The sequence below is a fragment of the Bison bison genome, unplaced genomic scaffold (assembly GCF_000754665.1).
Source record: "Bison bison bison isolate TAMUID 2011002044 unplaced genomic scaffold, Bison_UMD1.0 scf7180017864032, whole genome shotgun sequence".
NCBI classification, from domain to species: Eukaryota; Metazoa; Chordata; class Mammalia; order Artiodactyla; family Bovidae; genus Bison; species Bison bison.
In genome coordinates, this window is record NW_011494604.1 from 6,334,369 (window position 1) to 6,346,811 (window position 12,443).

A 12,443-nucleotide genomic window follows, 5' to 3' on the forward strand; every position below is an offset into this window, starting at 1 on the left:
ACCCATGGGATTTTCCAGGCAAGAGTACTGGAGTGGGGTGCCATTGCCTTCTCTGCAACATAGCACTAGAGACAAGCAAAATGATGTCCTGCCCCCAAGCCTCACTCACCAGCACACCAGACGCCTGGAACACTGGACCCCAGAGAAGCCAAGCACCACTTACTGGGCTAGTGGCCCAGCGGAGGTTCGAAACCAGGTCATCTGATTCTTAGTTCATTGAGAAGAAGGGGCCGGGTTTGGGTTCCTCCGAAAGCTGACAAGCATGGTTTTGTCGGGAAGTGGTAAAAGGTAGGGTGAGGAGAGGGGTTGCAAAGGCAGTCGTTTCTGCCTCTAGATCCAGTTATCTAAAGTGCCCTCTTTCCTAGACTGTCTTCCCCTCCCACTCCCTCTCACATACTGTTTGTGGTGACTTCTTTCCTGGTGTTCTTGGTAATGCTGGCCTCCTACTCTGTGATAGCTCGCACCACCATCAGGGGGACATTGCATAGCAGTTCAGCAGTTCTGGGTGTGTGTATAAGAGTGTGTGTGTGTGTGCACACACGTGCTTGCTTGTGGGCGACTCTATGTCTACAGAGAAAATCTCTGGGGTTCAGAGCACTGGGAGCCTGCCTTGTCTCCCTTCTCTAGTGAGTGCTGGGGGCTTCAGCTGAGAAAGGCATCCACGAACCCCTCACTGGGTATCCCCAAGACAATGCTCATCCCCCTCAAGGGCAATTTAAACCTTTACAAAGCTAACCCTCTGCTGCCTCTTCTGCCTCTCTCCCAACACATGACTCCTACCTTTACTTCAGTGGAAAACAAAGACCATTCCATGGAAGCATCAAAACTTCCTAACAAGAGTTATAGATTTTTTTTCAGAAGTGAAAGGAAAGTTTTACTATTGAATAAGCATTTATCAGCCTTAGTGAGGTATAATTGACCAAAAATTGTAGAATATTAAAAATGTACTTGATGATGATTTGATAAACGTACAAATTGTGACAGGATTCCCCTCATTTAGTTAATTAACACATTTGTCACCTCACATATTTATCTTTAGTGTGTGTGTGTGTGAAGACAAATTCTACTCTTGTAGCAAATTTCAATTACCTAATACAGAGTTAACAACAATAATCCCCATGTTGTGCATTAGAGCTTACTCATCTCCGAGCTGGACGTTTGTAGCCTTTGACCCATCTCTTCCTGTTTCCTCCACCCCGCAGCCCCTGGCAACCACTTTTCCACTCTCTGTTCCTATGGATTTGACTTCGGATTCCACATGTAAGTTATACCAGGAGGTATTTGTCTTTCTCTGTCTGACTTATTCCACAGCTAAATATTTATTTGTCTTTGTATCCATTTCTCTCCTGCTTCCCTCTTCCATGAGAGAAAGATCCTAGCGTTCTGGATCCTAACCATCACTTTCTTTTTCTTTCTTTTAACAGTCTTAAAGGCCTAAGATGCCTTGAGTTCTATTGCTATTTCCAAATTCCTGAAAGACAATCTTTGGGAATTGGGAATGAAAAATCGGAATTTCTGGGGCCCCACAGTAATTACCAAAATCATAAGTTATTATAAAAATACTTTGCAATATTCTCCATACTCTATTCATTATGATGGATATCTAAAAATTCTGTTTAATAAATAAATACTAAGTTCGGTAGCCTTTGTAAAAAACTTGTACTTGATTATATATATGTGTGTGTGTATATATATACATATACATATATATATATATATATATAACATATACCTTGGTAAAATTTTAAAGTATTGCTTATAGCAAATATTCAAACACCAAGGAACACCAGTGAATATCATTGGGTAGGATTTGAATAGTGCTAGGTTTCCTAGCAAATATAATAGCACCTCACAGAATCTGTGTGGAAATTGCCAAATTAAGGAATTATTTTGCTTCCAAAACTAGTTCATATTAATGCTTACTATACATAGAAACGTTAATATTTATTGTGTTTGGAGCAGTGATTCATCATTAGCAGCAGATGTGTCCAGAAACACACATTTATAACAAGCAATGCTGACCAGTGAGACTACGATATCTCTTCTACAGGCTCCTGTCTCAGTTCCCAGAAATGCCAACCTTAGCCTTCAACTCCACAGGCCAGTGTTTCCTGCTCTTGCCTTTGATTTGATGTCAGTGGATACCTTTGACAAGTAATGTCTCTATTAATCTTTAATTCTCACAGAAGAATTATAATCCTTTTCTTCAATTTCTTGACGGATTTTTCTTGGTTTTCAGGATTGGAAATGTAAATTCCAAATTTCCAAAGAAATGCAGGGAAGGGATTCCTGCATGGAAACACTGATATTGAACATATGGTAAGTGCCACAGTTGTGATTAAGGGCTCCAGTTTGAGGATGTAACAGACCTTGATTATAAAGTCTGTTTATACTACTTATTTCCTGTGGTTCATTGCTAAAGAATCTGACTGCAATGCAGAAGACCAGGACTCAATCCCTTGGTTGGGAAGACCCCCTGGAGAAGGGAATGGCTACCTACTCCAATATTCTTGCCTAGAGAATTCCATGGACAGAGGAGACTGATGGGCTACAGTCCATAGGGTCTCAAAGAGTCAGACATGACTGAGCAACTAACTTTCACATACTACTTACTAGCTCTGTGACCTTGAGCAAATTACTTATCTCTGAGCCTCTTTTTTCCTAATTAGTTAACTTAGCTCATAGAGTTGTTTTGAGGTTAGGTGTTTGTAAAGCCTTTAACAATCTCTGGCATACAACATGTAGGAATATATACTGTATTTTTTAAGACACAAATCCTGATGAAGGAATGTATGATTTTTTTTCCAAGAGAAATAGAACATGAAACACAGATGTAAATTTAAATTTTCTGGTTACCACATTAAAGAAAAAAAAACAGATGAGATTAATTTTAATAATATATTTAACACAATATATCCAAAATATTATAATTTCAGCATGTACACAATACAAAATTATTAAGGAGATATTTTATATCGTTTTTTAAAAAACAACTCATGAGTGTGTTTTTTACAGTACGTGTTAATGTGGGCACTAAATTTTCACTGAAAATATCTTATCTGTAATTTACATAAATTTATAGTTGAAAAAGTAAATTCACATGCTCAAGTTGTTTCAAACAACTTAAAAGTTTTCTGGTAACTGAATAGAATACTAAAAAGTAATTTTTCTTTGCTATTTATATTCATGTCACCAAAACTGCTTCATCTTTTTCAGAAGAGTCAATTTAACTTTGAGACACGAAAGCATATTAGTTTCAATACTATTTCTGTTCAAATGCAGTAAATTAACTAACTCTTGAGTCAACTAAGTATCATTAGCATAGACTTCAAAGACAAGGCATAAATTGAAAAGCATTTCTCTACTTGCTGATATCAACAAAGCATTCTTCAAATTTTCTTGTATTTTAGCAGCAAATTTTTTAAATTTATTTTAATTGGAGGCTATGCTATGCTAAGTCGATTCAGTCGTGTCCGACTCTGTGCGACCCCATAGACGGCAGCCCACCAGGCTCCCCCGTCCCTGGGATTCTCCAGGCAAGAACACTGGAGTGGGTTGCCATTTCCTTCTCCAGTGCATGAAAGTGAAAAGTGAAAGTGAAGTCCCTCAGTTGTGTCCAACTCCTAGAGACCCCATGGACTGCAGCCTTCCAGGCTCCTCCGTCCATGGGTTTTCCAGGCAAGAGTACTGGAGTGGGGTGCCATTGCTTTTGCTTTATAATATTGTGGTGGTTTTTGCCATACATTCACATGAATCAGCCATGGGTGTACATGTGTTCCCCATCCTGACCCTCCCACCTCCCTCCCCATCCCATCCCTCAGGGTCATCCCAGTGCAACAGCCCTGAGCACCCTGTCTCATGCATCAAACGTGGACTGGGATCTGTTTCACATATGATAATATACATGTTTCAGTGCTATTCTCTCAAATCATCCCACCCTCGCCTTCTCCTACAGAGTCCAAAAGTCTGTTCTTTATATTTGTGTCTCTTTTGCTGTCTCACGTACAGGGTTACCGTTACCATCTTTCTAAATTCCATATATATGCATTAATATACTGTATTGGTGTTTTTCTTTCTGACTTACTTTGCTCTGTATAATAGGCTCCAGTTTCATCCATCTCATTAGAACTGATTCAAATACATTCTTTTTAATAGCTGAGTAATATTCCATTGTGTATATGTACCACAAATGTATTCTTTTTAATGGCTGAGTAATACTCAATTGTGTGTATGTACCACTGCTTTCTTATCCATTCATCTGCTGATGGACATCTAGGTTGCTTCCATGTCCTGGCTATTGTAAACAGTGCTGCGATGAATGTTGCGGTACACATGTCTCTTTCAATTCTAGTTTCCTCTGTGTGTATGCCCAGCAGTATGCCCACACTGTTCTCCATAGTGGCTGTACTAGTTTGCATTCCCACCAACAGTGTAAGAGGGTTCCCTTTTCTCCACACCCTCTCCAGCATTTATTGTTTGTAGACTTTTGGATAGCAGACATTCTGATCGGTGTGAGATGGTACCTCATAGTGGTTTTGATTTGCATTTCTCTGATAATGAGTGATGTTGAACATCATTTCAGGTGTTTGTTAGCTATCTGTATGTCTTTTTTGGAGAAATGTCTGTTTAGTTCTTTGGCCCATTCTTTGATTGGGTCATTTATTTTTCTGGAATTGAGCTTAGCAGCAAATTTAAAGGATGCTATTACAATTAAAATTTTCTGCATATCAATTCATGTTAGAAAATGTACAAAACATTATGGTTGATTTTTCATTATAAATAGCTTCAGTTTCATCATAAACTTTCATACTTATTTAGCTAGGTCACCAAAAAAAAAAAATGCTTTTCTTTCCTAGGAACTTCAAATTTTGCTCATTCATGTCCAGTATGATAGGGTAGTATTCTGTCTGTGATTATTTAGTATTTAGCAAACATTATTCTCATTTCTTGGAGCAGGAAATGGCAATCCACTCCAGTATTCTTGCCTGGAAAATCCCATGGTCAGAGAAACCTGGCAGGCTCCTCTGGGGTCGCAAACAGTCAGACGTGAATGAACGACTAACACACACACACATTCTCATTTCAAGAAAATCTTGAATTAGAACAAATCTTTGTAAAAAGAAATTTCCATTGAACCCACAAGCATTGGTTAAAAAAAAAAAACCTAATATTACTAAACTTATTCTTTGTTTTCAGCATTTCTATAAACTGGCAATAATTTATATATGTATACTGAAAGGTTAAAACAATTATATCCTTGACACTTGACATAATTCTTCTTCAAAAGCTGAGAAAAAAATACTTTCACAGAGGAAAACATCAGCCTCTTACTTTAGAATTCTAATAAAATCTGGATTTTTAATTTTAATGTAGTTGAAGCACTACCCAGCATGTTAGAAACTATTTTCTCATTTCTAATGGAAATTCTTACTTGACAGATATCAATGATCCAAAAATGTCAATGCCAAGAGTTCAGTTTTTTTGGCTATAAATGGACATTTCTTCATAAATTTGGACATCTTTTTCTATAAATTATATATAAATATTAATTGAGTAGAATATTTTATATTGTATGACTCATCCAAAGCTAAAGGAAAGGACTTGCAATTTCAAAATATTGAATCAATTGATTTTTGATGTTATTAAAAAGTCTTGAATCCTATTAACGATGGTGTGGCAGCTTTACTGAAGATCTCTCACAATTGGTATCTTTTTTCTTCATAATTTCCATAATCTAAACAGTGAAAAAAAATTTTTACCATTATTCATCTAAAATATTTGTGTGTATGTTTGCAAAAAATCCAAACCATTTTATAGTTAACCCAAATTACTGGCTCAGATACTATTAAATATAGTTTAAACTTTCAGATGAATATTTAATTTTAATTTCAAGGGACTAATTTCATTGATTCTGTTTTTTTCATTACTCACAGGAAACGTTTCAAATGCAGTATACATTTGCTGAAAATGTCTCTTAGTCATGTCTACTTTATTATCTTTAAAAACATTTACGCCACAAATAGCCTTTTTTTGCCCTGCTGCAGCTAATGGTAAATGCTATTCTCTGTCTCTATCCACATCTCTCATTTCTGCTTCTCTCTGGATGTTGATTTACTTCTTTCAAATGACATTATCCCCACTATTTGGGAACCTGGTCCCTAGAAACTCACTTTTAGGGAACTAAGGGACTATCCTCTATCAGTTCCAATTAGAAAAACTCCAGGGGAGGATTCTGACTGGCTTGTTTGGGGGAATGTGGGATGTTTTGATTGGTCCACTTATGTGCATGCATGCTTAAAAGTTCAGTCCTGTCCAACTCTTTATGATCCCAAGGACTGTAGCCAGCCAGGCTCTTCTGTCCATTGAATTTTCCAGGCAAGAATACTGGAGTGTATTGTCATTTCCAACTCCAGGGGATCTTCCTAACCCAAGAATCAAAACTGTGTCTCCTGCATTGGCAGGAGGATTCTTTATCACTGCACCACTGGGATCCAATGTGTATTACTTCCCAATTCTCAAGGCCAAACAGGTGGGATCCATCACCAGAAGAAGGAGTGGAAGGCCAGAAGGGTGGCCCTTCATCCTCCCAGGGTGGAAGTATAGTCAGGGAAGGATTCCTGAAGGAGAGGATCCTTAGTTGAGTTTTATATAATGAATTAAAGGATTAAAACTCAACATTCAAAAGACTAAGATTATGGCATCCAGTCCCATCACTTCATGGCAAATAGATGGGGAAACAATGGAAACAGTAACAGACTTTATTTTCTTGGGCTCCAAAATCACTGCAGATGGTGACTGTAGCCCTGAAATTAAAAGATGCTTGCTCCTTGGAAGAAAAGCTATGACAAACCTAGACAACATTAGAAAGCAGAGACATTACTCTCCTGACAAAGGTCTGCATAGTCAAAGCTATGGTTTTTCCAGTAGTCATGTGTGCATGTGAGAATTGGACTGTAAAGAAGTCAGAGTGCCAAAGAATTGATGCTTTTAAACTGTGGTGCTGGAGAAGACTCTTGAGGGTCTATTGGACAGCAAGGAGATCAAACCAGTCAATCCTAAAGGAAATCAGTCCTGAATATTCATTGGAAGGACTTATGCTGAAGCTAAAGTTCCAATACCTTTGGCCACTTGGTGTGAAGAGCTGGCTCATTAGAAATGACCCTGGTCCTGGGAAAGACAGAAGGCAGGAGGAGAAGGGGACTACAGAGGACAAGAGAGTTGAATGACATCATTGACTCAATGGACATGAGTTTGAGCAAGCTCCAAGAGATGGTGAAGGACAGGGAAGCCTGGCATGGTGCAGTCCATGGGGTTGCAAAGAGTCAGACATGACTGAGCGACTGAACCACAACAACAAACCAGTCCGAATGGAGAGACAATGTACACATCCAGAGAGAGATTATATACCCATTTTACTGGGCATTTTTCATTTAGAAATTTATTTCATTTATAGGAAAATTTCTTAAACTGTTTATTCAATGGTTTCTTCTCTTCTATTTTCTTTCTGGAACTCCTATTATTTAGATATTGAATCTCCACAATTTTTCCTTAAGTTTTTTCTTAAGAATTTCTTCCTTATTTGTCATGCTTTGTTTTTTTACTCTACTTTTTGGGATATTTTTTCACCTTAATTTTCTAATCTTTCTATTGAGTTTTTCATTTCTGTTTTCATATTTTTAATTTGCAATGGGTTCTCACAATATCCTGTTTCACAGAATGCAATGTCTTATCCCTGCAAGGCTATTATGATAGATTCTTTAAAGTTTTATTCTCTTTGCATTGTTTCTGCCATCCAAGTTTCTTTTTTCTTTCTGTTTGTTCAGGTGTCTTTTATATTAGAGACTTTCCGCCCATGTCTGGTGATCACTGCTGTTTATAAGTGGGGCCTTAAAAGTGGGGCCTTAGCAGCAGATTGGAAGCTTCATGGGACAAGGGCCCTGTCCACTGTGATTTTCAGTGCAAAGTTATCTGGCTAGGGACCCCTAATGGCAATATCATCTTATCTTTTCTCTTGAGCTAGTCAGTTGCCCCAGTGAATAATACTCTTCTCCTGCCTGGACGATATAATCGAATTTCCAGCTTTCACGATACTGGATAGGAGAAGAGAGTTAATGATCTCAACAGATTGCATGTAAGCGTCCATTTAATAGCTGTTTTCTATATGACACCTCTGTCTTTAGTATGGACCTTCAATGCAGACTCTCTCTTTTATCATTTATTGAGAATCAGTCCCAGTTTTCTGTACAGGGAAGTCCCTAGTATGTGAAGCAAAGGAATCTAACCATAATGGATCTAAACATCCCTTATACAGGTTTTAACCAATTCTCACATTTTAGCTCTCTGTTACCCTCACTTCCAGTGGTACCAGGAGTCACCAATTCTTGAGCCTTTTGAGAGTTCTTTGATATAAAATCGGAGTATCTCTTGGCCTCCCATAGGCTGCTTTCTAATTCAACTTCCTAGGGTCTGCTATGCCCAATACCACTTATCAGGTTTCCAGACTCTGAAATATTGTTGTTGATGATTCCTTTACCACACTCTTTGTCCTTATGAGGTTATGCCTTTGTTTAACTTGTGATTTTTCAAGTGATGTTTGGAGATAGAGGGGAGCAATCTGTACATTCCACCCATCATTTATCCTGGACTTCTGGTCATTTTTCATTAAAAAAAATTTCACCGAATAGTTCTCAATAGCAAGCTGCTCTGTAGCATTTAAAATAATATTAGGTTAGCAAATTCATGTTTCACAGTTTTCAGGAACCATTATTTTTCTGGAAAGCAAGGTGACTCCCTGGGAGAGACAGACAGTTTATCATCAGTCAGGAGCAAATGCAGACCCACCTTTTTGAAATTTCTGGTTTCTATTCTTTTAAAGATTTTTATTTCAACGGGCTAGTAAAAGTTTGGTTTCTGCGTGGAGACATGGCACTCGTTTCAGTAAAGGAGCTTGGAAAATGACTGTTGTCTCTTTGTGGTGACCAGGGTGGTGATCCCCAGCAGGACTGGTTTAAGCCAGACATTGCTTTAGGAATAGGCATACTTTAGGAAGTAGGGCTTCCCAGGTGGCTCTAGTGGTAGAGACCCTGCCTGCCAATGCAGGAGAGGAAAGAGATGTGGGTTCAGTTCCTGGGTTGTGAAGCTCTGGAGAAGGAGGTGGCTACCCACTGCAGTATTCTTGTCTGGAGAATCCCATGGACAGAGGAGCCTGGCAGGCTACAGTCCATGGGGTCACAAATAGTCAGGCACAACTGAAGCGATCTAGCACGCACACATATACGCAAGTACAGCAAAGCATTGGCTGGAAGTCTGCCAGGAGTCTGCTGGAAGAACTTTTCTTGCTTCTGAAAAGAAAAATACAAGGAAGAGATAGCTTCTGTCAGTTCTCTCAGTATCTGTTTCTGGATGCTATACCTGGGGCTGCCTCAGCCTCCAAGCAAGGCAGTCTTTGATCCAACCGAAATTGAGAACTGCAGAATAGAAGAAGAAAACAATTTGCTTTATTGAGCTGCTGGTTGATCCAAGCTTGGGCTTCCCCTTCCTCTGAACTTCCAGTTAGAAGAAATGATAACTATCCTTATTCCTTAAGCCAATTTGAGTTGGAGTCTTCTGCTTCTTGTAGCTGAAAACATACCAACTCCAAATACTGCCAGTATACAAGCCACATTCTTTGGCAGAAAAATGTTTTTTAAAAATTCTATAGAAATTTTGATTTATAGTTTCTGTTTCAATCATGAAAATAGGTTCAGGAAGAATGAGTTTAATATCTGTACAGATAGGAAAAAACATATTACTTAGCATCCAGGTGCCTAAAGTTCACTCTTTTGAAAAGAGCTTATTTCATTGTTTTCAGCGTCTCCTATCAAACAAAAATTTGGGTTTTTCCCCATGTACTTGGGTCCCAGTAAAGAAAAAGTAGAAAATGAAGTGCAGTGAAATGAACCTTCAGAAGTAAGTGGAATATATAACTCCATCATTTTTAATTGCTTTTATCAGTTCTTTTGAAGTTCTAGTTTGAAGAGGACTTTTTCTGTAGATGACTCTGAAAGTTATTGGAGTTTTAATGCTGTGGATTATCCCCTAAAAGAAAAATTTTGTTATTTTTTATAATAAGCAGGTTTAGCAGAGAAGGGCTTCCCTAGTGACTCAGATGGTAAAAAAAAAATTGCTTCCAGTACAGGAGACCTAGGTTTGATTTCTGAGTCGGGAAGATCCTCTGGAGAAGGGAATAGCAACCCACTCTAGTATTCTTGCCTAGAGAATCCCCATGGACAGAGGAGCCCTGTGGGCTACAGTCCATGGGGATGCAAAGAGTGGGACACAACTGAGTGACTATCAGTTTCAATTAGCAGAGAATTATCATGAGAGGGGGTGATATAGGGTGGGGCCAAATATGGTGACCAAATGTGTGCTTGCTGTGCTTGGAGGGTCAAGAATCCCTAACACCCTATATAAGGGGTTGCTTTAGGTCCTGGGCCCTTGAGGGCACACAGAGGCAAGACACACACACCAATGACCATCAGCTGACCTGGAAAGAAAATAAGGGCCTTGTGAGAGTGCAGGTGTGGTCTTTGGAAGGACAGAGGAAAAAGTGAATTTTTTGAGCTGGTGAATTACTACTAGAGGATGTGCGTTTGAGCCATGACAAAGGATGGGAGGCTTGGACATGCATCAGGAAAGAGGTGTAGGAAGCGAGGGGGAGAGGGTGAGCAATGCCACATTCCTTTCCTTTCCGGATGATGGCACAGCCAATGAATACTGCAGCCAGGCCATGTTACGGTCATTCCTTCATTTACTCACTTCTGGATTCTCTTCCCATGCCATGAAGATGTTTACCTTCTTAATTCAACCTGGATTGCTGTTGTTCATGCCTCTTCCCTTCACTTTAAGTGAATGTTTCTCCTGCAGAGATACCCATATTTGGTAGGTGAATCATCAAAAACATAAGGCTATGGGACTTCCCTGGTGGTCCAGTGGTTAAGAATTCCCCTTCCAGTTCAAGGGATGTGGGTTTGATCCCTGGCTGGGGAAACAAGATCCCACATGCCTTGGGGCAACTGAGCCTGTATACCACAACTAGAGAAGCCCATGTAGCACAGTGAACAATCCTGCATGCTGCAGCTAAGACCTGAAATGGCAAAAAAAAAAAAAACCAAACAAAATGTAAGGTTTTGACTCTGAAATTTCAGAAACTGACACTATCCCTTCCCCCTAAGTTTGTTCCCTGTCTTTTTACTGCCTATTTGGAATGAGGAAGGGACCTGGTCATCTTTAAGGTACAGCTCAAGGACCACCTACTTTAAGAGGAAAAAAGGGAAATGCTTTTACTGAAAAGCCCCTCCACACAGGCATCTGCTGCCCACCTCCCCTGCCCCCCTCCCACTTCCTCATTTAGCTCTCACCATTGTCGTAGCAGGGACTTCACCCAGGCTCTTGTGCTCTATGAACTGAGCATTCTGTGGTGCCGACACCAAAAGTGGGTCTCGTCTTGATGTCCAGCCCCCAGCTGGTGATAGGAGCAGCCATGAGAGCCTGAAGTTCACACCCGAGTTCACTGGGTCCCAAGTTCACAGCAGGATCTGGCCGTATTGGGAGTCCAGCCAGTTTCTTCCTGAGGATGTGCTGTAGTGACTCATGACCAGCCCTGTGGGAGAATATCAGAATCTACTCGCCAAAATTTAACAATAGCAGCATTTTAATCATCTGCTAGGAGTGACGGTCGTCACCGCCTCCAGGGGAAGAGGAGGCGTCCCACCCAGCTGCATCCTACGCGAGGCCTCCCTTCCTCTCAGGTGGGTGGCAGAGTTGGCAGGATGGGGTGGAGGTGTAGGTGAAAGGCTAAGAGAACTTGAAAGGATGCTGCAGTTTGTGGGATCCTCTAAGCCATGGGCCCTACTGTGCGAAATAAAGGGTTGGACTATATGATTCCTAAGTCTCCTGGAGGGCACAGGAGGGCCAAGAGGAGCTACTCCACGTTTGAGGCCAGGAGGGGCAGCCATGAGGAGATACCCCTTGTCCAAGGTAAGGAGCAACAGCTGCGCTTTGCTGGAGCAGCCGTGAAGAGATACCCCACGTCCAAGGTAAGAGAAACCCAAGTAAGATGGTAGGTTTTGCGAGAGGGCATCAGATGGCAGACACAGTGAAACCATAATCACAGAAAACTAGCCAATCTGACCACACGGACCACAGTCTTGTCTAACTCAATGAAACTAAGCCATGCCCGTGGGGCAACCCAAGACAGGTGGGTCATGGTGGAGAGGTCTGACAGAATGTGGTCCACTGAAGAAGGGAATGGCAAACTACTTCAGTATTCTCGCCTTGAGAACCCCATGAACAGTATGAAAAGGCAAAATGATAGAATACTGAAAGAGGAACTCCCCAGGTCAGTAGGTGCCCAATATGCTACTGGAGATCAGTGGAGAAATAACTCCAGAAAGAATGAAGGC

At 40.3% G+C, this 12,443-nt stretch overlaps 1 long non-coding RNA gene across 1 annotated transcript; it reads right to left on the reverse strand.

The window, feature by feature from the left end:
* Window positions 1-9,235: 9,235 nt before the first annotated feature.
* LOC104984577 lies at window positions 9,236-11,635 on the reverse strand. Its single transcript, XR_824763.1, has 3 exons — window positions 11,400-11,635; window positions 10,798-10,899; window positions 9,236-9,341 (listed from the first exon to the last, which is right to left on the reverse strand). It is a non-coding gene; the product is annotated as an uncharacterized LOC104984577 (long non-coding RNA).
* Window positions 11,636-12,443: the final 808 nt, after the last annotated feature.